This window comes from Pseudopipra pipra, chromosome Z (genome assembly GCF_036250125.1).
Source record: "Pseudopipra pipra isolate bDixPip1 chromosome Z, bDixPip1.hap1, whole genome shotgun sequence".
Lineage (NCBI taxonomy): Eukaryota > Metazoa > Chordata > Aves > Passeriformes > Pipridae > Pseudopipra > Pseudopipra pipra.
The window spans coordinates 41,633,427-41,659,011 of NC_087581.1; the positions used below are offsets into that span (position 1 = coordinate 41,633,427).

Here is a 25,585-nt window from a genome sequence, read left to right on the forward strand (position 1 = left end):
TTTTTTTTTTGTGTGTGCGTGTGTGTGTTTTGAATTAGAAAAGGACTTTCAAAAGCCTTGTCTGGGCAGACATTCTTTGTGTCTCAAGACAGAGCAGCCTATTCAAAGATTCCCAGCTATTTGCCAAAAAAATAGGTCTGTATTGTATAGTCTTTTAAATGTGTCCCAAATGTAAAGGAATCAGCTTCTGATGTGCAACAGTTACAAAATAAAACCTGAATAACAGCACATCTAGTAGAACAATATGAATAAAATACTTGTACCATTTTAAAGATTTTACTAAAATACATATTTTATGCATCTGTAGATTTTAGTACCAACAGTACACATTGAAAACACTAAGCACACTACCAAAAGACAATGAGTATACTAGTGGGGGTTTATAATAATTCTAAAGAAAAACAATTGTAATTGTCATTTAGGATGTATAATCAACCTTCTATGGTACACCTGAGCAGTGTTGACTGCTCCATAACCTGGCCAGGCACTGAGGTCAGGCTGACAGGCCTGTAGTTTCCTGGGTCCTCCTTGCAGCCCTTTTTGTGGGTCGGCGTGACATTTCCCAACTTCCAATCATCTGGGACCTCCCCAGTGATCCAGGACTGCTGGTAAATGATGGAGAGCGGCTTGGTGAGCTCTTCCACCAGCTCCCTCATCCTCCTTGGGTGGATCCCATCTGGTCCCATAGATTTGTGAGGATCCAAGTGGCTCAGCAGGTCGATGTTTTCTCCTGGATTACAGGGGGGCTATTTGGCCTCCTGTCTCTGTCTACCAGTTCCGGAAGCCACTTATCCTGGAGACAACCTGCCTTACTGTTGAAAACTGAGGCAAAGAAGGTGTTAAGTACCTCATCCTTTTCCTCATCTTTGGTGGCTATGTTCCCCCCATCCATGTCCAACAAAGAATGGAGGTTTTCCTTGTCTCTTCTTCTGGTATTGAGGTATTTGTAGAAACACTTCTTGTTATCCCTAACAGAAGTGGCAAGACTCAGTTCAAATTGTGCCTTTGCCTCTCTAATTTTCTTTCTACATGACCTAATTATATTCCTAAACTTGTCATGAGTAGCCAGCCCTTTTTTCCATAGTTGGTAAATTCTCTTTTTTCCCCTAATTTCCTTCAAAATCTCCCTGTTCAGCCAGATGGATCAGCTTCCCCACCGGCTCACCTTTCGGCACACTGGGACAACCTGCTCCTGTGTGTTCAAGACTTGCTTCTTGAAGCATGTCCATCCCTCCTGGACCCCTTTGTTTTCAAGGGTTGTTTCCCAGGGTACCCTCTGAACCAGTCTTCTGAATAGGCTGAAATCTGCTCTCTGGAAGTCCAGGGTATAAGTTTTATTGATGGCCCTCCTTGCATCCCTGAGTTTTGAAAACTCTATTATTTCATAGTCACTGTGCCCCAGATGGCCTCTGACCACCACATCTCCCACCAGTCCCTCTCTGTTTGTGAACAGCAGGTCTAGCAGGGTCCTACCCCTGGTAGGCTCATTTACCAGCTAGAGCAGGAAATTATCCTCTATACACTCTAGGAATCTCCTAGACTGCCTCTTCTCCGCTGTGTGGAGTTCCCAGCAGACATCTGGCAGATTAACGTCACCCACAAGAACAAGGGCTGATGATTTTGAGACATCTGCCAGGAGCCTGTAGAATAATTCGTCACCCTCATCATCCTGGTTGGGTGGTCTGTAACAGACTCCCACCAGGATGTCAGCCTTGTTGGCCTTCCCCCTGATTCTGACCCACAGGCACTCAACTTCCTTGTTACTGCCTTCAAGTTCTACAGAGTCAAGAGACTCTCTAACATGTAGAGCCACCCCTCCACTTCTGCTACCTTGTGTATCCCTTCTGAAGAGCCTGTAGCCATCCATGGCAGCACTCCAGTCATGCGAGTCATCCCACCACATTTCTGTGATGGCAGCTATGTCACAGCTTTCCTGCTGCACGATGGCTGCTGATTTAACTTCTAACTCTGGCTTTCCACCCTTAGGCTCCTCTCTGGAGAGCCTGGTTTCAACCCCTTCCCCTTTCAAATCTAGTTTAGAGCCCTCCTGATCAGCCCTGCCACCTTATGGGCTAGAGTCCTTTTGCCCTTGCTAGATAGATGAAGCCCACCCGACTCTAGCAGGCTTGGTACCACAGAATTTGCCCCATGGTCAAAAAAACCAAAATTCCGCCAGTGGCACCAGTCCTTTAGCCACCTATTGATTAGATGGGTCTTCCTACTCCTCTCCTCATTCATCCCTGCTGCTGCAGGAATTGAGGAGAACACCACCTGTGCTCCTATCCCATTAACTAATGGACCCAGCGCCTTGAAGTTCTTTTCAATTACCCTGGTACCTCTGTCATTAATGTCCTCTCTGCCAGCCTGGACCACCAACAGTGGATAATAACTTGAGGGCTGGATTAGCTCAGGGAGTCTCCTACTAATATCCCTCACCCAGGCCCCGGGAAGGCAGCAGACTTCCCTATGGGATGGGTCCAGTCAGCATATAAGGCCTTCAGGTCCCCTCAGAGGGGAGTCACCAACTGCAACTTTCCTTCTTTTTTTCTTTTTAGCTGTGGTTGTAATCCATCTGGTAGATGGGGTGCAACCAGGAGACCCTCCAAACAGATCTTCCTCTTGACTGTCCTCTGCCTGACTCTCTGGGTCCAGGGCCTCATACCTGTTCTTAAAGGGCACTGTGGGAGGTGATGGGGGGTCGGGAGAGGATTCTTTTACCTCTCTGGTCAGGAACCTGTTTCCATTCCCCCCATCTATTTGGTTTACTCCATCTGCCTGATGGCAGGAGGGGCAGGGCTTCACCATTTCCTTCTGGACTTCTTTTGGGGTCAAGAGCATATGACTACACCAGTCTATTTCCCTTTCAAGGAGCTCCCTAAATATCACAGTTTTCAACACTTTGAACTAGAGTCCAAAGTCTGAGCCTGCAAACCACGAACCTAATGATCAGGAACCTACAGGACAGGAACTGGGCTCTGGATCCAGTTCTCTCTATAATAAGTGTTAATATATTTTGTACAAAACACTTCTTCAACACATCATCAATCTTCACAACAGGAAGGGTGTAGCAAAACTTCACAGTCTTCTAAATGAAAATCTACATCCTTATTCTCTTGTTCAGTGAAGGCTTTAACATGAGGACTTTAAGTTCTCATGACTTAAGGTTACTTACAGTGTTCTAAAAGAGAGGGGCTGTTGTAAGATCTGAGAATATGGAACTGAAGACAACAGTATGATGCTAAATATAGTTTGCAAAAATGTTTGTTAACTAAGCTTTGAGTAAAATTAGGAAGACAACTATGATCAAACAGTTATTCTGCCACTCATTTTTTTCATTCATATTACTGCTTTCATGGTATTCCATCCTTTCATGTACATGCAAACATTCCAGAAGATTAAGCAAGATCCAGCTTAAAATCAATGCAATTTAACAGGGAGACCAAATTGAGTTAAAGTGAACCAACATGAGAAATTTTTGATGCAGTTTAAATATTAAGTTAGTAGCTTGAGCACTGATTAGTCTAGCCTGTTTTGGGGAAAAATAATAATAATTTTAAAAAAAGAAGCATTAAAAAAACCCCCAAACAAACCAAATGAAAACATAGACTGCTCCTGAAGAATAACACAAGCACAGCAGTAAAGATAAAGAACCTTCCCTGAGATCAAGTCTAATTTGGGTAATGGGACCAAGTTTTACAGTCCTTATGCGTGAAAGATACTTGTGCAAAGTATTTCCTACAGATGCTACTTGCCCTACAATTGCCTTAATCTTCACCTTAGTTAGTCCAGATTGCTAGCAAAAGGTATAATTTGTTATTTGAATTTCAAAAGAATCTCACAGAAGCGTTGATGGATCAGGCCTTTTTGTAAGAAAAGAAGGCAGATTCCTTCCTCATTTTTTTCCCTCTAATTTTCTCCATAATGCATTAGGTTTTTTCAATCCTTCCAAGCTCAAGGAACTCACACAGAGTGGTCAGATGCTTAGAATGCAGCAAAAGACACACATATGTTAGTGAACAGCAAATTTGATGCTTTTAAGAGCACCAGACAACTGAGATACGTCCATTCATATGTATTTTATAACTGAGAACATAGATAAGGAAATTGTTCAAAACTCAAAGTTCTTAATTTTGCTCTAGTTTCTTCACATTTTGCAGTCTACTGAAGCAGGGGATGCTGAAAGCAGAATGGAAACAGGTAAAACTTCCCCTCCTTCCTCAGGAACATTCTGACAGGTTTTGTGTAGCACTTGGAAAGGCAGATAAATTGTCTTTTCCACACCCCATTTTTGTTTCAACAAGTACAGCTCTGACACATTCCTGTCAGCTTTTTAATTCAGACCAAGTAGGACTGTAATTTTTTAAAGGACTTTGTGTATTTCCTCCAGAGGCAAAACACATTTTCACCACAGAAACAGGAGAGAGAAAAAAGAGCAAGAAACAACAAAAAATATACCAGATAGAAAAACCTATTGCTGGATTATTTTCTGAATAGCAGCTTCAACAGAATTTGTTGTATTCAGCAATTCCAAGTATTAAGGAATGCACAACAGAGGGTATGGTATCATGGAAATAAAGTCTGAATCTTGTTCTGTAGGTAAATCCCAAAGTACTCAAGGAGTATCTATCTCAAATTTATCTGCCATATGGTCAGTCTTCAAGTGCTTACTAGATATCATGATGCTTCATTTTCACCGAGCTTCCTCATGAAAGGGCTACATTTCTTTAATATTTTCTTTAATATGTTTGCATTTTTATTTAGCCAAGACTAAAATTTGAAACAGAAAAATCCTTGGACATTTTTTCTACTTATGAAAGGTAGTCTACATGCAGTCTAAATTTCTGAAAGCTGAATTTATGTGACATTTAAGTACATAAAACTACACCTTTTCATTTAGACAGGGAAAAAATGTGCTTATGTCTAGTTTTATAATCAAAGAATTGCAAAAATGCCAACTCACTTGAGTTCTGTTACACTGTTCTAGTAGCATTTAGAAATATTTATTTAGAAATACTACTTAGAAAGATTTATTTTTTCTCATCTGCATGGGAGTGCATATCTCTTCCAGTATAATGGCTCCATCAAAGAATTTCATCCTTTTGTTCCTATCTCAAATATAATAATTTTCAGTTGAACATTATCCCGTGTTTTGGAAAGTGAGCTTGAGCTTGAGCTTGATTCTTGAGCTACCAATTCCTAGTGATGGAGGTTACAGCTGGTTGGGAAAAAAAAAATCCCTTAGAAAAAATCTCGCATGAAATATCTGAGTTCAGATTTCTTCAGTCGAGATTGTGAACTGACAGTTTCAAATACATAAGAAGTAATTTCAAACAAGTCTTAAATACAATAACATCAGGGTTGGGTGTTAAGCACTGAATCTTTATCTGATGGCATATTTTCTGACAAAATAAGAGTAATATTAGACCTATCCTTAAACAAAGTTTAAATCCGGGGAAAAGAGTGAACATTATTTCCAAAATTAGCTTTTCAAGAAAATATTGATCTCTGTAAAAAAGAAAACTCTCACTGAACAAAAAACCGTATTCTCTGTTCAAATAAATCCCTTGGTAGGATGTTATATTAGTTAAATATTCTCATTTGTAATTTGCATTTAAATTTAATTTTTCCATTGCCAGCTGCCAGACAGTCATTACTCTCTTTGCTTTAGAGTCAAGGAATCTCTTCTATCAGATCCTGTATGTGCTGTTTCAGATTGTAATCAAGTCATATTTATAAGATTCACTTGTTTTAGCAACCACAGTTCTTTTACCAGAAGAAAATAAAAAAGATCAAATCTCCTTTTTAAAGGAGATTAAATGTGGTTTTGAGTACTTTATCCAAGGAATTGTCAAACAATTCACTGAGGTTCTTATGGCAGTATATCCCTAATATCTGTAGATAATTATCTTCACTTTTAAAACTGGCATTGCTCTATGTAGAGAATATAATAATGGAATTCTTAATCTGCACTCAAAATATCTGTTTACATGGTCACTAGAGTGACAGTACCATGCTTAGAAGACAAACTAAACCTTTCATTATTCTTAATAAGAATTGTTTTAAAGAAGACTTACTGTGGTGTCTCATTGCCCTTTGGAAGGAAAAGAAAGAAAAGAAAACGAAAATTTTTTAAAGTAAGTTCAACAGGAAAAACATGTTCAGCAAAGAAACACCTCTTCTCTTATTTAAAGAGCTCAGATTCTGAACAGACAGCTACTAGTATTTGTACATTTCTTTTTCTGGTGTTTCTCATTCTACAGATATCAAATATGTCTCCTTTAAGAGCTATTTCAAGCTGGTTATCAGAAAAGCTTTGTTTCTTGCAACTCATGAGTTAGGGAAAAATATTGCTATAACATTTAATCAAGGTGCTCCTAGTTTGTGTTTGGTTTTAATTCCTGTTTCATACTGGGACTACGGGAGGATAAAAAGTAGAATTCCTTGCTGCAGCACCATTTCTATGCTTTATAGAAATATAGAACTCTAGTTGTATAGAACTGAACTGTTTGGGTGCCTGGGGTAGCAGAAAATGTTTGCTTTGCTTGTGTCTGCAACTTTGCCTTGCTTATTAAACCATCTTTATTTTGATCCATTTTTCTTACTTTTGTTCTTCTGATTCTATCCTCCATCCCAGTGTGGACTGGAGTGAGAGGAGAGATGGGGAATGGTTGGTTACTCATGGAGGCCAAGCCACCACAGTATTGAATGTACATGAGGACAGAGCTCATTGAGACAGCTTAACCATTCTCTGACACTGCAATTGGCCTTACCATGGTCTGTAAGCCCACACAACAAATGAAGTTCATTAATAACTCAGAGTTAACTGCACAAACCCTCTCCCTGTGGAATGCTGAGATCTGGCTGTGCCAGATTCCTAGCACTCACCCTCCTCTAGGCAGACACAGCAAATAGCTCTGAGCAGGTTCATATCTGGATCATGATATTGGCATAAAGCTACTCAAAACTGCACAACCAAACAGTGTGGACTGGTTTCATTCATGGCAGGGTAATCACAAACCGAATTTACTTGAAATCAAAATGGGAACCTCTGTAGAGGATGCCATAGTGGGGAAGAGAGTTTGATCTGAAAAAATGACAAAGAATGTGTATTGGCTAAGGTGTGATCAGGAAAACTGAGGCACATATAAGAGAAATAATTACTGCAGGATGTGCAAATGTCCAGTGACAATGCTGGGAGAACACCAGCACACACCAAGCACATCACTTTTTAAGGTATTTGCTGCTTTCTCACATTACCTCGCTGAGCTGTTGCAATTCAATTTGCCCCTGGAGACTTTAAAAACACTTGCAAATGGTAAAGCACTCTAAGTCCTGAGAGCATGGCCTCTCACTGTGATAGTACCCAGAGAAACACTGAGGATAAAAATCCCATTTCCTTCCCTTCAGCAATGTCTGTTACATGCCTTTCCCCCCCACCCCTTCTCTGGTTGCTGGAAGACGTTATATTGCATATCAACCCACTTTTGCTTTGCTGAATTTGCAAATTCCTGTGTTTGGTTGGTTTTAAATTTTTTTTTCTCATTTGTTTTGTTTTGTTTTTGGTTTTATGTGTTTGTTTGTTTGGGTTTTTTTGTGTTTTTGTTTGGTTTATTGGGTTTTTTGTTTGTTTTGTTGTTGTTTTTGTTTGTTTTGTTGTTTGGTTTGGGGTTTTTCGGGTTTGGTTTGGTTTTTCTTTTCCCCGTCTCATTTGATTTATAGGTTTGAAACACTATTAGAGGGCTTGCAGCCTATTTCTGGAAGACTCTATTTGAACACATCTCTGCTTTTCCTCCCCCAGTTCATGATAAGACTGCAATGCCTGCTGCCTTTAATAGTCTCCCCAGTCCAGGAAATGCACTTGTCCTTTCCTTGGAAGTATTCCAGTATGGTTAATAGGTTGGATTCTGTCCTTTCTTTGCTTTGAGCCTAAGACTTGCTCAGCTGCTGAGTACTGTATGAAAAACATTCCTTAAATTATTTCCTGGGAGCTAAACCATTCTGATATATAAAAGGTGAGGGCTATGGTGTGAGGATGTCCAGGCAGACATGTCATCAACATTGCCTCAGAAACTCAGTTTCATTTTCATGTTCTTCAGGCCCACAACAAACACACATAGACAGAAGCTCTACTTAGGGGAAATCTAATTTACCTGAGTGAAGAAACTCTCTGAGACAAAACCTCTTTGAGTTTCCTCACAAGATTTCTGCGGGAGCAGCTCAGGAACAGACTCTTTGTGGTTACAACACAATGACATGGCATCCTGGCCCATCAATAATCTAAGCTATGCTGCCTGCTTGTGAGACATGTGTCTTAATAAGCCCTATGAAAATGGTGTGGTAAAGTCCTTACAAAGCATTTCTTAACCATCTTGTACCTAAATTCACTTAGAAGTCCTGTAGACACTTCTGTGTGGGATGTCTAATTTGATTCTTTATGAGTCACCTGTGCCCTGGAGGACACAGTGCACAGAACAATAAATAACCTTTGGTCAGCGGAAACTCCTAACAGAGAAGGAAATAGTTAATGCCTTGTGTATCCATAGAAGGGCAAAGAACAAAATGAGCTAAAGAATATGACTAGGTGACTGGAAATAGATGAGAGCATTATGAAGTCAGTTTATGTTTTGTTTGCCTCTTCTTTCTAGCCTTGTGGTTTGGTTTTGGGTTTGATTTATTTATTAAATCTACAGAAATCTACTCATTATATTTACCTATTCATCTTTCTGAATCAAGCTAGAAAAGCATCTTTTCCTTCTTGAATGTGAGACAGAAAAGAGGCAGAGCTTTCTTTGTGAGAAGAGACACACATATACGTATCCAACAAGAAAAGTTATATTACTGACAAAGTTTTCAAGCAGTTCTTAAAAAATGAATTCCATTCCTGATCAAGCAGTATTTATCTCTCCTCCTTCTACTGAAAAGTAAATACAGCAAATATCAACAGTTCACTCCCCTGTCCAAAAGGTGGTGGTGATGTCTTGGCACTGAGGGTATAAGCCTAGGACAATTTAGTAAAGTCAGGGTCATGAAAACTGAACACTCTTTCCCACATAGCCATTTAAAGGCAATTTTATTATGTGTGTTTACAAATCATAACTGAACCCCCCCTCATTTCTGTAGAGCAGGAACTTGTTACACCAACCTTAAGGTGAAGGAGAGGCAAGAGTTGGGCTGACTGAGCTTGTTTTGGCATTGCACTCAGTGGTTCTTCATGCAACTCCATAGGTAAAGATGCTCTCTGAAATGAAAATGTCATAGTAGCACTATCAAATACCACAACTATCTGCCTGAATGAAAACAGGACCTGCCCTTTTGATTTCTTGTGGTTGGGATGTTTGGAGGGAAATGGGTTTTAGTTTGTTCTGGTTTTTGACTCCCTGTAGATGGACATATTTTCTAACTGAAGCATAGAGGAAGGAAGAATTTATTTCACAGGGATGACTGACAGCTAAAAATCTCACATACATCCTACATACAGCCCATTTGCCTTAGCAAACCCATGCACTTTGTGTTTCTAAGGCAGAACAAACGCCCATGTACTTCCATTAGCTACCGTGGTCTACCATTGTAAGACAACTGTCCAGAATGCTGATTTCCCTGTTATTACTCCAGTTTTTATCTATGCAAATTTGGGTATGAGAAAAATATCAGCTGTATATAGAAATTAAGCTTTTCAGAGCAGCAGTGTCTTGATGTGATGAACACACTGTTCTCAGAAGTAATGCCGTGTAAAAAATACTTCTCAGGCCTGAAAAGAAGGAGAGACTACTGGTGGTACAGTGGCAGTTCAAGTGATTCAGAAATACAGTGACAAATAAAATATGCTGTTCCATTGACATTCACACCTTCCATCCTTGTGTTTCAACTCTTTTTTTGAACATTTGGGCAGAGCCTTGCACTTCCAGGTTCTCAAACAGGAACATACAGACTACTGGCAAACAAAACAATGTTTTAGCGTGGGACGAGGCTCTGAGGCTTTGCAACACATCTATTAAAATATTAATAGCTCTTCTATTTCTGATTGGTTTTTTGCTGCTGGAGGGTGAAGGCAACACACTGAATGCTTGTGATGAAGATAAGCCCTCTGGCTGAAAACTGCAGCTCTTGCTCTCACCCAAATCCATTCACAGTTTCTACCATGCCTAACCTTCCTCTCGGACACTATCTGGGAGCTACCTGGGCCCTAGTTCCTCACAAGGAAGAGAAATTTATTAAATAGTTGCAGCATCCTGCACTCTTTACTGAAACTGAGTCAGCCTCTTACACCAGCACAATGTACACAAAGTAAGGACAGGAATCTGGAACTGAGACAGCAGAAAGTGGTATTGATGTGGCAAACACTGGAAAGTGGTTTGTCTATTGCTAACAATTGCTAAAGTGCAGGTGACAGCATAAGAGTAAGATCAATACAATGGGGAATGTCCATGAGTCTCCAGAAATGTAGAAACCACTACAGTTTAGCTTTACAAGTGTTGCAACACCATGAAAATAAGTAGGGGAACTAAATGTCTGTATTTCAATACTTGCTCATCATTAGAAAACAAATACCTCTCTCACATATATTTAAATGAGAAAGGAAACGAACATATGATTGATATTTACATATCTAACTCTACTTTTTATAAGCCTCTCAAGAAAGTGATTGTCAGTCACCTTTCTCTATTCCTGAACAGTAAATTATACTAAAGAAGACAAGCATCAACATACCTGATTGATAAAACTGACACAGTTGAGGAACACAGACAATGAAAATGCAACATGTCCAAAACACACTCCTGCTTTTCCCAAGGTGTTAGTAACAAGCATGTTGATTTCTGTGATCTTTCTACCGGAAACACTCTCTTCCCTTCCTCTCATCCCTACCTTCAGTTCAGACATTAAAAGAATTTCCATAATGGAATAAAATAACTATTTGTTCATAGAACTCCTTCACTGTGTCCAGATCCAACATACAATTGGAGGCACCTACATGTCCACTGGGAAGTCCTGCAGTTTTCAAGGAAGGTTATTTTTAATTTGCTAACAAAGCTATTCAAGCAATCAGATGTTGACAGACCTTCTTCAACCCTAAGCATTTATGACCTGACCTTGATTGAAAAAACACTGGTTTTTATGTATACTTAAACCTGCATGTCCTTCATGAAAGGTCAGCACATCTTTGCAACTGCAGCAAAAAACTTTATCTTTTTTTTCCTTTTTCTTATTTTTTTAGTTTTATTTATCTTTTTCTCTTCACTTTTTCGTTTTCTATGTTTTGTTCACAATAGATGCTCAGAAAGTCCACTATTTTTTACAATGCCTGTTAGTAAGTGCATATTTTGTGTCTAAACAGAACAAAGGTGATTACTACTGATTGTAGAGTAAACTATAAAATACTGGTGCTGAGATTCATTGAGTTTACTTGCTGTAACTGGTACTTAACACCAAGCAAAAGCTAATGGAGTAGGAATGAGCATGAAGTAAGACACTGTTTCTCCCATTGTAAGCAGACTATTTGTGAACATTATGTCTATCTTGTATTGGCCTCATTAGCCACCAGCGTGCTTGTAACAAATGTGGATAGAGCCTTCCTAAATCTTTGTTTGCAAAGCCTAGCCATGATGATGATGATGATGATGATGATGATTTGTGAACATATTTAATTCTGTTCATGCTTGTATTCCTGAGAGCAGACATGGATTTTTTTTCTTTGCTTCTAAAGTCATAAAGGTATGTCCCAAGGTAGATCATGAATGACAGTGGCTAAATGTGTTTAAAGGAAATGGAAAAACATTAGAGATGTGAATAAACAAAAGCTTTATGCCATTGAAAACTGTGGAATGAAAGAGCCTTCCAGGATAAAAACAACTGTGCTATGGTTTGAGCCTTGATGAACTGCATGGCACGTTTAGCATCACATCAGTTCTTCCTCTGAAATTCCACTCCTGCTTCCAGGCCACTACAACTGTGATAGACTTTAAACTTGACAGAAGAAAACCAGGGAAACAGTAAAATATGAAAAGATACTCCAAGTATTGTCATCCTCTAACGGACTTGCTGACCTGCTGACCTGGAACTGGTATCAGAGGAAGGTGATCTAACTGGCATTTTTGCAAAGTGGAAGTGGGCACACTGAACAAAATTATATGATATCCGGGGGGGACTCCACCCATAAATAATAGAATAGAAAGATTACAGGAAATCTTAGCTGCAGTACAGAAGACAACATTGCTCCTCCTGTTGCTTAGGATTTTACAACCCATAGTATAAATCACACTGTAAATTTCATAGATCATGTGAGGATACCTCAAAAGCTGAAGATCCTCATGAGACCCCAACACAACCCACTCCTAAATTTTAAGATAAAAGATTGGCTTACAGCCTACAGAAATAAAATGCTAAACACTTGATTGAAATTGCATGGCATGTCAGTGACAGAGTTAAGAAGAAAACCCAGTTTATCAAGTTCTAGCTGCCAAGAAAAAGAAATGTCTCCAAATGAGACATAATATATAGGACTGCAATGAAGACTGGTATTCCCCCAAAATAGCTCTGTGATAATAATGTCTGAAAAAAATCTCGAGCAGTGTGTATGGAGCATATTCAGGACTGAAAAATCTTCGTGAAAAGTCAGACAAATTATTTCACAGAACACTTGATATTCACTAAACCAGACTGTTCAATGGGTAGGTTTCATTTTAGATGAAAAGAAATACAAAAATTCTTGACCAACCTCAAGAATCTTGTTGGAGTTTCTCAGCCTTCTGCACATCTTTTTATGCTGTGTTAAAAAAAGGTTCATGCAAAAACTATCCCAGAGAAACAGTTCAGTTGAGGGACATCTTTAAGTTCCTTCAAGGAGCAGCATTGGCAAAATTCCTAAAACCTGCAAGGGACCACATTACTGTGTGTTATCCTCTGGATCATGGTAAACTGGTTTTACTCTGGAATGCTGGAGAAGCCTCAAATACCAGCTTAGCCTAAGGGCTGTGGTGCTTGAAAGAGGGCAAGAAAAAAAAAATCAACTACATAAAGAGGCCTACTACAGGTTTGGAGCCCTCAGAAGCATAATTCTGGTTATAACTAACCCACATTGAAAGATTTTCTGCATCTTAAAAAGTTTTTCATTTAGGAGTTTGTGTTCTGCAGAAACCAGGTGTGGAAAGTTTAGTTTTCTGGGGCAAAAAGTGAATCTGGCTCAACTAAATATTTGCATTTTTAGAAGTCTGTGTACATACAGCTTGAAAATGATGCAGGAGTTCACATTAACCTGGCTGTATTAGAGTTCACTGTGAATAAATGGCATGCTCTAAATTCTACATTCTCCTTTAATACACTAATTTACTCTGAGTACTGCTTTGGTTGAAGCTATGAAGAATTTTAGAAATAGTCATTACAATTCCCATAAGGGTTAAATTAAAAAAAAAAAAGGAAAAAAGGAAAAAAAAAAAGAAGTGTGCTTTTATCAGATATATATGCATATTTAGTAGTAGAAATGTCTATACTTAAATTCCTAAGTCTTCTTGTTCTTGTTGCCTTGTTTTTTCATCCTTGAAACAATCCTCTGTAAGATGAAAAGCTATTCTTAGAATGAAAAATCATAGATCTCTTTAACAATATATTTTTACCCTCAGAAAATTTCGTACTTTCCAAGGTTTCATGGACTAACAGAAAATTTACATCTTGTGCTTTGAGGTTGCATATGCCTTGACTGAGTTTTTCACACTGTGTACAGAGTAATCATATGCATTTTTATTCAATACATTATTTGGTTTTAAAAGTGTTCCAAAAGATATTGTTGTCATACTACAATGTATTTCAGGAGAATAACAAAGTGTCATACCAAAGATTTTTTAATTTATCAAGATCTGACAACATCACAAAAGTTGTATATTACAGTACTTCTGTGGGAAGAGAAATATGGGGTCCAAATTGAGCTAAGCCAATACCAGTAATTTCAATTATGTATGTTCCAATGTTTTTTCTGTTTTTATGTATATATATGCATACATGTAAAAGAACACCAAAAGAATAACATGTAAAAGAACACCAAAAGAATAAAATGTAGTAAAAAAACCTAGTTATTTTTTTGTAACTATTTAGATATTCACCTCAATATGCCTTCAACTTCAAGCTGTTGTTCTAGTGGGTGAAAAGATAATTTGCCAGACTTTATTATTGAAAACCTCCTGTGTTTGCAAAACAAAATTTCAAATTTCACAAGAAAAGTCTCCCTTAAAACACTGCATCACTTTTATTTTTACAGCTCAAAAAACCAAGATCAGACAACTGTGGTCCTGGTAGGAAACTGACTGCCCAGATCCCCCTATGAACCAGTGAACTCAGGGCTCACTATCACTTGAATGGTAAAACTAAGTTGATTTTTCTTTCCTTCACACTTTGACTATGCCTTGTCTGTTCTTGCCACATGCACAACAAGGCTCCACTGGAGTTGACTTTTGTTCTGCACTGTTGCACTTACCCAGCAAAGGCATCTTAGACATTATACTGGCTGAATCACTGCTTGGCTTGATATTAGCATGGACATCTCTCCTGAAGCAGGTGCTGACAGACCTGAACTGATTCCGCCTGCCTTCCTCACTGCCTGAGTGAAAGGCAGGTCCAGTCTAGAAACTATATTATAGCCCCATATTTTTTTTCCTATAGATAATAGACACTACCTGCAGATTTTGGCAGGAAAACTTGCTATTGTAAGGTCAAAACATTCTCCAAACAGTGGACTAAACCATTTGTCACACATAGGGATCTTCTTCTGAGCTTGAAGTAAGATGGGACAGAGGTGTTTTCAATGTCAGGAATTCTTGACAACCACAGTCCCTGCAGTTTCTCTCAGGTTGTGTAACACATAAACTATAACAAAAATCTCATTAGACTGAGCTTTCTTCAAAGCTGTGTGGCATCAAAAAGTGCTCTGAAAGCTGGCACGGTTTCATGGTTTTGAAATCCCAATAGGTAGTGTATCCTTGTCACTTCCCACTGTCACAACCTGTCATATTTCGTAGCTTTGCCTTCTGGAGACACTTGTGAGGAGTGTATTTTGTTTTGCAGATGGCAAAATATGATATTACAGAAACAAACCCAAATGTTTGTAGTCTGTAGATGTAAGGAGAAGCCATTAAATGGGGTGGTAATACGTGCAAGGGCACGTAGTTAGTAAAACTCAACCCCAGTGACAATCCTGCCTTTTATGTTATTTAGTTGTTTTCTCCCATAAATTATTTAGTTGTTTTCTCTCTGTCCCACTGGAAAATGGTAAAAAATGCAAACCAGAAGGAAAATAGCTTGTTCCTTTATTTGACTAAACTCAACATACATTCAATTTTGAGTTAAATGAGTATTTTTCATTATGTCCAAAAACAAATGGAAAAGCTAGTGGTTTTTAAACAGCTTGAGATGAGGATGACAGTTCAGCCTAACTTTAGGAATTCAGCTTTTTGAAAACACTTAAAAATATTATCTATTTGTACTGCAATATCTCCAAGATACATTGGGTTATGCCTTTTCACCAGCTGGTACATTGAGCATTTCCATGCAGTAGAAATTATGCATCTCCAAGTGTACTTAAATCTACTGGCCTGCTGCTGTCACACATAGTCTACTCACGCTACAGAGGGAAAAAAAAAGACCAAAAACCTGTGCATTTGTGTAAAAATCAAGCATTATGGGGAGATGCACATTGCATAAAGCAGTATGGCTTAATTCAAATACACATGAAGATGAAACACAGACCTCTTTTGCCAACTCTTTATTTCATGAGGCAAGGAAGGAGTGTTAGAGACACCAGGCTTTCTCTTAACCCCAAAAAAGGCAGGTGTTTTGCTATACACTACAGGATAAAATCTTTCTCTCTTCCCCTGACTCTGTTTTGGTCCAGCAGCACTTCAGCTGGAGATGATTCTGCAGTTTCCCAGAGGAGATATGTGACCTCAAGTGTGGTGCTCCATTTTCACTCCATGGACCCCTGTTTTGATGTACTCCAAGGTCTAACCCTGGCTGGCCTGTCCTTGTGTTCTGTACTCTAGTTCGTGTTCTGCAGAGCTGCTTCCACATGGAACCACTGGGTTGATTTGCAAGGCTTTGGAATGCTCCTATTTCTGTATGGAGCACGTAGTTCAGGTAAACTTTATCACTTCTGGCTCTGCTTCACAGGAATTCAGACACACAGTTTCTAAAAATGTAGAAAACATAGAAGAGAAGGCAGCAGCACTAGTGTGGTGCTAAGCATTAAGAAAATGTCCCTCCTGGACTAAGAATTCCTCACTCACTCTGACACTGACAGCTTGACAAGCAGCCACTGACAGTGAAGGACTGACTGAAATATGCACACTCTCTTTCTACATACAGCTGTGCACACGCTTTCAGACGAAAGGGGAAAGGAAATTAAATCACAGAATATCCATACAAAAGGCAGCTATCTGATCAAGGACAGATGCACCACTTGAGCAACTTAAGTGACTGAATAGAGATCTTAAGCACCTGATATTTCACTACACTACTGTCTTACAGAAAAGTGGTGTGACTTACCCTGGTTTTGGCCTTTTGTCAAAAATAAGGAGGAGGGAGGCAGAGTCTATACCTCACATAGACCAAGGTCATACTAGAAGGTGAGGCCAAGTCTCCTGAGCAGTGTCTAAATGTCCTCCCTATGCCTGTAAATAATAAAAAAAAACTTTCTTATTAATTCTCTGACCTGTTCATGATGTATTTAAAGAAAAAGAAGAATTTCAGCAGGAGAAGTGGCAGAAGCTGAGGCCTCAGGCAAAACCATTATGTTAATAACTATGATTTTTTTGCTCTGGCTCCTTAGTTTAGATATTCAAAAAGGTATTCAAACATATTGGGATAGAAATTCTCTCAGATACACACTCAGTATGTAGTTATTTGTTTTCTTTTGGTCCCTGTGACTAGGAAAGTGACTTTCATATATCTCCCTCTATTAAACACAGAGAGTTTTGGCTCGAATACACTGCAAAACAGAAAAATACGGTTAAATATGAAATATTTTTAGAAAGAAGTGCCATTTCTACTTCAGCTGTAATTAAAAATTTTTCTTTTCATGTCTACATGGAAAGTGAAGAAAGAGTGAGAATTGTCAAAGTCATTAATTTTAAGTCTTGAAGGGACTATCATGAGTGCTCAATATGAACTACTGGACAGTTTCTCTTGTAAAAGTTGTCTCTAGTCTTCCGTTAAAAAACTCTAGGTGTTCATGAGCTTCCCTCCTCTGGAAAGCTATTCCAGTATTTGTTTAAATAATGTTTAATTATGTTTAAATTAATAAATAATTTATTTTTAAATATAAATTAATTTATTATTTTTTATAAATTAATGTTTGATTAGTTAGTTTTCCTAAAATTTCTTTTCAGTGTCTACTTATTTATTATTCCCATGTTTTTAACAATCTCATGTAAAGATAAGTTTCACATAAATATGTGACTACCAGAGACTTAAGAGGGTAGTTACTTTTTTTAATGCTGCAGACACTTGATATATCATCCTGATTTTCTAAGGTGTTAGTCAGGAACATCATCCTGTTTTCACTGTAACTATCTACTTTCATGAAACCGCTTAGGAAGGGTTCCCTGGTGCCGGACATCCCATTTGATTTTGTCTGCACAATGCCCCATGGTTTGAATGTTTTGAATGCTTTGATAATGAGTCCCCAGGCACGGTGCCAGTGGCACAAGTGATGCTTGGATGGCTCTAGACCCTTTTCAGTGCTCTTACATTCACCTCACATTATTGAGGCCATGCAGTGTCATGAAAATAAAACCACAAGTCACAGAAATGACACTTCCAAGATGAAGGCAAAGAGCAAGATCTCTAATGTGTAAATAACTATTTTTTTTCTTAAGAAGAATCCTTTTGCTACTTTATTATTTAGTTTTGGAGTTGTTGCAACTCATTGAGCTGTTTTTCTCATTGGATAACTTCTTCAAAGCTCTGTGCAAGGCAGTACCACATCTGTAGTGTGCATTGATGTAACAAGCAGAGACTTTGTCCTCTATTTTCACCTGTATTTAAGAGATTTTGTCTTTCACAGGAACAGCCACACACACATAATAATTGAACTTCCAGCAATTATTTACAGTGATATCACTGAACACTTCATATTATAATAAAATAGTTTACATAAACATGATTAACTATCCCATATCATGTGCTGTCACTGATAACCACACTTAGTGATTTGGTTATTGCAAAATTTTTGCTGTTCTTGTTGATTATTTTAAAAGACATTAATATATAGGGATGACTGCAGATTTTTGATTCCTTCACAGCTATTTTAGTATCCTAGCTCAGAATTTAATTTTATTAAAGTGTTTAATAAAAGTTCATGTTACACCAGAAACTGCATATTGTATGTAGTATCTTAGGATCAGCTTTGAAGAAATATCCCTAGAAATAACCTTCCATAAAATCTTAAGTATCCCTCACCTCACAATAAACCAGGATTTTTGTCCTTTTTTTTTCCAAAAACTGTTTTAAAATACAGTGCATGACAAGATCATGGGGTCTGGTAGAGTTTGCTCTCCATGGAGGTAATGGGACAGGTTTGATGAAAAATTGCTTTCTCCAGGCCTCATCCTGCCATCGTTTGTCTGGGATGCTTGTTCCCAGGCTGGTGCCTGCCCCATGCTGATACAACAGTCCTTGTCTGAGTGCTCTGACACGGGGTGCCACAGCCCCTGTTTGCACAGGTTGTTCCTCTTCAGATCAAGAATGTTCCAGAGAGATCCGATTTTCCCACCAGTGGCTGAAGGTCTTAGTCACCCATCTAAACAAAAGGAAAGGCAGCATATAGATGTTTTAAGAGAAAACAGCAGGATTAATCTTCAGATTGGAGACAAGTCCATTTACTAAGATGTTCATTTTGTTCAGGTTCTGTACTTTGATTTGCTGTTCTTGTCTCATTTTCTTTCTTGCCCACTTTTAAGAAGACAGTGTGGACTCTTACGTTCAGCTCAATAAATTAAATCAGCATGAGGACTAGCACTCCACAGTACTAGCCTTATGAAAGAGTGACTAAAGCCTGGCTTTGCTCCAAAAGCTTAAAATTCTCTTACTGCATCAGAGATACTGGTTCATGCCTGTTACATGCCTACAGCACAGGCTGTCTAACTGTCTGTTTCTGTGCTATAAAATGCCACACAGTGGGCATTTAACCCATTGTGGATTAAATTAAGATTTTGCAGGATCTGTCAGGAATAGTAATTTTCAAGTAATACAAATAAATAAATACACACACATGCACAGATGTGCAAACCAGGGGTACCAGGATGGTAGACGTGTTTCTAGCAGTTTGGTTAGTCTGTAATCTGGAGAGGCTGGATTCTTCATCAGACAAGGCTGAGGGCATCAGAGCGGCCTGGGCTGCATTTTGTGTCTAACCTCACTGATTTGTTCTGAACCCTCTCCAGATGAGAGGATGGCATGTGTGTGTTTACTGTGATAGCATCAACACATTTGATAAGAATTCAGACCATCAGCAGGTATTGATTAGCAGAGTTCAAATCAAGTCACTGATCCTTTAAGGATCCTTTCTTGTAAACCCAGATATAACTGACCCTTTTTCTCTAAAGCTCTCTCTAGCCCACAGAGCCATATCCGTGGCCTCTATTTCCTTTTTTCCTCCCTTCCCCCCTGAATATCCTCCTCCACACAAACTGCTGCACTTGGAGCATGCCTCTGTTCCTTTCCATGCAAAGTTTAATCTCTTTTTCAACTGTGATCAAGAGCTGTCATCAAAATGATCTCTGCTTTCATGTTGGATTGAGGGTTATGTTTACTGCACTCAATTTAGGCTCAGACAGTGATGGATCAGGGAAAGCTTTGTTAAGTACGAAATCCAGCTCGTGTGGTCAGGCCTGTCTACTTAAAGAACAACAGTGGCTTTCATTTAGACTGTGGAAGAACTGCCCCTCCAAGTTTTTCTCTATGGCAGTAGTCTGTAGACAGGAAAAATCCTTAAACCTAAGAAAGAATAAACCAGGTGTTCACAGAAAGACTTATAAACAATCAGGGGGAAGAGTGCAGGTAGGCTTAAGAGGAATGTAAAATGGAATGTAAAACGTTGACACGAACACAAAAGGCAGTAGAGAAAAAATTTTCATAACTTAGGACTCCAGCTTAAAAAAAGAAAAAAAATGTATACACACATGAGACAGAAATTTGCCACAGAAACCATCTTGAACTGTGTCATAGTTTGAAATTGGTCCCCCCTGAGAGGCTGGGGGGGCTCAGAGGTGATTGGGTGCCAGGGCAGTGTTCCCTGGAGAGTCAGTCACTGTCCATTTTGTTCGCTTCTGCTCAAAATCATGTATCACAGCACCGGAAGCAGTTGGCAGTTCTGTCTTGGTTGCTTTCCTGTTGGTGTCTGCTGCATGTAGGTGGACAAGGCCAGGGGATGGCTGGGCTCCCTCTCTTCTCCTCTGGGGGGGGAGAGGGGAGCCCTGCGACCCCCCAACTCAGCCTTTGGCTAGAGTTAGAGTCAGCATTTGGAGTGTGTGCTGTGAAGGAAGAGATTCACAGCACCTGTGGTAAGAGGAGAGAGGCAGGCTTTGCAGCCAAGCCTTCTTCCCCCTCTTTTTTCTGCAGTGAAGCTGTAGAGGGGGGCTTTTTCTTTCCCTCCACTGTAAGTGGAGGAGGGGCTCAGAATTAAAGCTGAGCCAAGAGACTGGGCCATGGAAGTAGGCCCGACGAAATTGGAAATGAGCCAAGAGCTCGAGAGTTGCCTGCCGAAGCTGACCGGGGGCAGCTGAGAACTGATGTGGAGGAATGAAGATTCCAGGATGTGGATGCTTGATAAGCTACACTACAGCAGCTCACGAACCGAGGTGAGGCACTGAGAGGGAGGAACCACCAGCAGCAGAAGAGCAAGGACTCAAAGCTATCTTCTCAGACTTCATGAGGAGGAGAGACTACAACAAACAACTGCTGGACTTGGTGAGGAGGGAGTGTTCAGGAGCCCAGAACGCTCCCACAGCAAAAGACTGTGTTACATATCAGCCTTAAAGGCTGCTCCTGGACTAAAGTTAAAGGAGGGGCTTGAAAGGACTGACTGATAGTAATGTAATATATATATATATAATTGCCTTTAGTTTGTATAGTATTTATTTGTGTAAATAAATGTATATACTTCCCCCTTCCCCTACAGAAGCCTCTGGCCTGAAAGTTTCTCTCCGGTGTTAGGATAAATTGTTGAGAAGGGGTGGGGGAAGCCTAAAAATTGGATTTTAGATCTCTAATGTGGCTCAAACTGCCACAAACTGTCATCTCAGAAAGTCAGTATATGAACCCAAAAAGAGAATAAAAACATGAAACGGGAAGACCAAAAATGTGTAAATGTGTCAATTTACCCAACCTCATCTTAATTCTGTTGGTGAAAGTAATGTGCAACTATATCGGGAAACCTTTTATAGCCATGTGTCTTAACAAATTTGTTCTGTATTACAGAGTAAATTCACAAAACAGGAGTTCTAGAGGCTTTTGGCACCACTACCAGCCTGGAGCATGAAGAAGTGATGTGAAGATGGCATTACCTAGAAAAAGCGTGCTGGAGTGGCAGGAAGGTGAGACAATGTGGCTTTTTAACTTTTTTTTTAAATTAAATTATGCATCTGTGCATTCAATAAGTTGTTTGGTCCAGGGAAAGTTTCTTCCACAAAGCTGGACTACCATCTGACAGTCATATGTCCTTTGCCCAAGCTTAGGCTGTGACACTCAGACTTGATCTGGAGAGCTGACTCGTGTTTGGGAGGACCTAGCAGGGGCAGTCATTGCTCATTCAGAGGAATCACATGGGTGTAAAAGCCTGACTTCAGGGTCCTGTGGCATATGTGGGGCTGGAATTTCCCTGTCTGAGAAGAAAATATCCTCTGATGCATGATACCTGTCCACAGTACCTTGCAAGAGTTTGCTCCCTTTCTCTACATCATTCTGAAAGGGCTTCTCCTGAAAGAAAAATTGTAAGCACTGCTTTTAAGCTCCTCTTTTCTCCACTGTCCTGTACATCCTATCTTATAGCATCTGCTATCACATACCCGCTCTTTCCATGAAAACCATCTCTCACCAGTTATTCTGGAGACAGGCTTTTACCATCTGATAAAAAACCCAAGCCAGCATGTTCCTGCTTTTAGGACTGACTCAAATTAAAGAACAGATTTAATCCATGTGAAAAATGACACACATTTAAATACAGACATTGTAAGACAGCTACTGTTCCTGCTCCAGGAGTTTTTCATACTCTGATGACTTCTTAGTCAGCACAGATTGGTTCTTTCCACAACCTGCCTCTTGAGAGCATTAGTGTAGTCCGAGACAGGCTGTTGGACAATCTTTATGTCCTTCCCCATCCAGAAAAGGGCAAATCCACACACAAAGAGCTGTACAGTGCAAAACAGGCCAGAACAGCTCAAAGAAGAGTAACAGGAGGGTATAGGTGCCTAGGAGGGCTGGTTATGCAGATGTGACAGGACGCTAAAGCCCCTGCCAGGGAAGACTTTGTACAGGGGAGACTCTCCCCTGAAGCATCTCTCAGGTTAGACAAGTCTCTGAGGGGCTGGGCTCACTCACAGAGGGTACTCTGTGGCCTTATCAGTTTGTAGAAGCTGAAAGGTGTACTTGATGAGCTCCCACATTGCTTCGGGTCTGTGGCCTTTTAAGCTGCTGTGACTCTAAAACCATTACTCTAGAGTACTTGAGTCTGTTCCTCCCAGCCCATGGTTTCCAGTTATGTTGATGTATAAGAAGAAAATGTAGAAGTCAATTAATCACTTTCATAATAAGCTATGAAAAATAAGTTTTAGCGACAAGCTCATTGCCCATCCTCAAGTCTCTTACTTTTCACAGCTTCCTAAATTTGTTAAAAATACGCATGCTTTTAAGAAGACAGAGTATCTGTCAGCTAAACAAGTGGAAGAGTTCTGCTTCATTTTGATGAGATGCTCTGTAGTGACCAACTTGCCCTTTGGACATTTAAGACAGCTGAGTGCCAGGACTGTCTCAAGGAAAAGTGGTAGCAAGAGAAGTAGTAAGTTGTGGCCACGTGTTCAAAGACAAAGTCATGTAAGTGCTCATGCATTTGTGACTCAAATGAACAAGCATGCTTCCACTCTCCGTTCCCCTCTCTAACTGAAATCATGTGCATTAGAGTCTGAATTTTTCTCATTTGTCACAGGTGATGAAAACTCATTAAATTTGGGTTGAAATCCTGACCTCATCACAAACTCTTTTCCTTTTATGACCCTGGGTATGTCTTGTATTTTCACTTTTTCTGTCATGATCCTGACCTTTTCGGGACACACATATGTAAGGGTTTTGCATACCTTGGCCCTGATTTTAGTGTACCTACTTCGTACCTTCACCTCGATTTTAGTGTGCACATTAAACTACACTGTGACAAAAATAACAACCATTTTCTGCTTTCTTTCCTGACCTATTAATTTTCTAGTTTTTTTTTCTTCTTAGACACATAGAACAAAGATTTAGCAGAAAAGAACCACCTTTCAAACAACAGAAATAGCTTAATGCATTCAACAATCTGACCTGCTTCCCAAGTCAACAACTAAAATAAAATAATTACAGTTAAACATGAGTTTTGCTTAGAACAAACTCTCATAGTAAATGCCTTGTTTGTAACAGTAAGAAAATAATTTCCTGACCAGAAGAGGGCATTTGACTTCATGACTTGGGCTCGTGGCTGTGGGCTCATCATCTTGAAATAAAAAAAAAACCACACCAAAACCTATTCTACATTACTAAAAATTCTTACCATTAGTGGTTACTTCTGTGCAGTACCAGATGTTTAAACCTTTCACTCAAAGATCCCCCTGAAGTCAAGAGGGGCTGAGAATATGACAATGAAGAAAAGTCATTGATCGATCCTTCCCTGAATTATCCACTTCCCACTTTCTAGCATCAAGACAAGCAAGAGCTTTGCTCAACCAGCATTCAAGAAAAAGAGCCACCTGCAAATGGACTTGTTTGTCCCAAGTTACAGGCAGTTACTTGCTGGTCTGCACTGGCACAGTTATTCCTCTTTATTTTCTTTGTTGTTAGTTAAAACCTCTGAAATGATGAGCATACAGGAGTTTTATGTAATCTCAGATCTTAAAGTGGGGGATATTTACACCCTTGTAAAAAGTGCTTATCATCCTCAATCACTACAGCAATTAATAACTAGGACAAGACCCCAGCTGTGTGAATGTGGTTTTCCACAGTGTTGACAGTGAGTAGAGGAAAAATACACTCACTGAAAAGTGTGTGCTTTTGGGATCTTAATTTAAAGCAAGGAGAAGTACCAGGCAGGGGAAATACTCTCCTGTAGTTGAAGGGTGAACAGTGTGGATAAATTGCAGAGTTGGGCAAAATAGCTAATAAAAAGAAATACTAGACTTGCCAAAACTGCATGTTTCATGTTGTCACATTGACTTTCCTAAAGTGTCATCCTTGACACTGAATTTCTCAACTTTGGTATTTTTAAGAAAAAAATCCCTTCCCTTTTAAATGCCAATAAGTATATTGGTATTCTAAGAAATTTGAAACTTGATTTGTTTCCTATGGATGCAAACAAAATACAAAATATTTCTGTTTTAAGAGTTTTAACATTCCTGTTAAATTAACATTAACTCCAAAGTTTTAACGTTCTCTGCTCACCAGGCATGAACTGGAATTGTCCCAGATAAAATTGCTGACAGTAAAACCAAATAAATCTGTTTCTACTTTACTTAGTTGCATATTTTTCAATTTTAAGTTTTTATGAATACTTACAACCCAATTGCCATTGACCTCAACAGAGCCTCCAATTTTATGCCATTCTGGTCTTGAATATGCTGGGATGTCCTGCAAGGCTAGAACAGAGTCAGATCAGCGGCAGCTCAGGCAGTGAGAGTTAAAAGTAGCTTAAGCCAAGAGAAGACCCAGGAGACCCCAAAAACGAAGTGTGAAGGTGTTCATAATGTAAAAGTTTAGGATCAGTTTTCTTGTGAGAGTTTATTTTCCAAATGGGTTTAGGACAATCTGGGTTAGGTGATATCTGAAACAAAGAAAAAGAAGTTATTATTTCAGTGTTTTATAATAGATTCATAGTTTTCTCTTGAGGTCGTTGTGCAAGATATGCACATGTGCCTGTGAGAAACAGAAACTAAATGTCAGACATACGTTAACATTGGAAACCAGAATAACAATGAATACACTTGCTTATTAAAGAGATCAACACTTTGGTTTCAGCATGACACAGAGAAGTTCCTAATGCTATGAAGCAAGTTTGCCAAGTGCAGCTGAGTAGGTGGAACTGACAGCTGACACCGTTCAACCTAAAGCAAGACATGCAATTTTGCAAATGAGGAAACCCAATCACAGGAGGTGATGACGGCAGGATACATTAAGTACTCTGTCATGTGGTATTTTCAGCTGGAGCTGGCAAGCCTTCCCCAGAAGAAAGCAGTTGCTCAGTCACCAATTGCCAGAGAATGAGGTGGAGCCACTTGGAGAAACATCTGTGGTTTGCCTCCTGCAAGGAGCCAGTCCATTACTGAAATGGCTTGCTCCTGGCCTAGATTCTGCTACAGCAATGCTGCCTCTG

The 25,585-nt window shown here is 39.4% G+C and overlaps 2 long non-coding RNA genes across 3 annotated transcripts; one reads left to right on the plus strand and one right to left on the minus strand.

Annotated features, from left to right (window-relative positions):
- Positions 1–15,277: 15,277 nt before the first annotated feature.
- On the minus strand, positions 15,278–20,270 carry LOC135406885 (uncharacterized). 2 transcript variants are annotated; one of them, XR_010426548.1, is made up of 3 exons: positions 20,160–20,270; positions 16,525–16,649; positions 15,278–16,168 (listed from the first exon to the last, which is right to left on the minus strand). It is a non-coding gene; the product is annotated as an uncharacterized LOC135406885 (long non-coding RNA). The 2 variants fall into 2 exon arrangements; XR_010426547.1 differs by lacking the exon at positions 20,160–20,270 and adding an exon at positions 16,867–17,116.
- A 127-nt stretch (positions 20,271–20,397) lies between these two features.
- Positions 20,398–23,428, plus strand: LOC135407233 (uncharacterized). Its single transcript, XR_010426774.1, has 3 exons — positions 20,398–20,540; positions 21,457–21,572; positions 22,852–23,428. It is a non-coding gene; the product is annotated as an uncharacterized LOC135407233 (long non-coding RNA).
- The last annotated feature ends 2,157 nt before the right edge of the window (positions 23,429–25,585 follow it).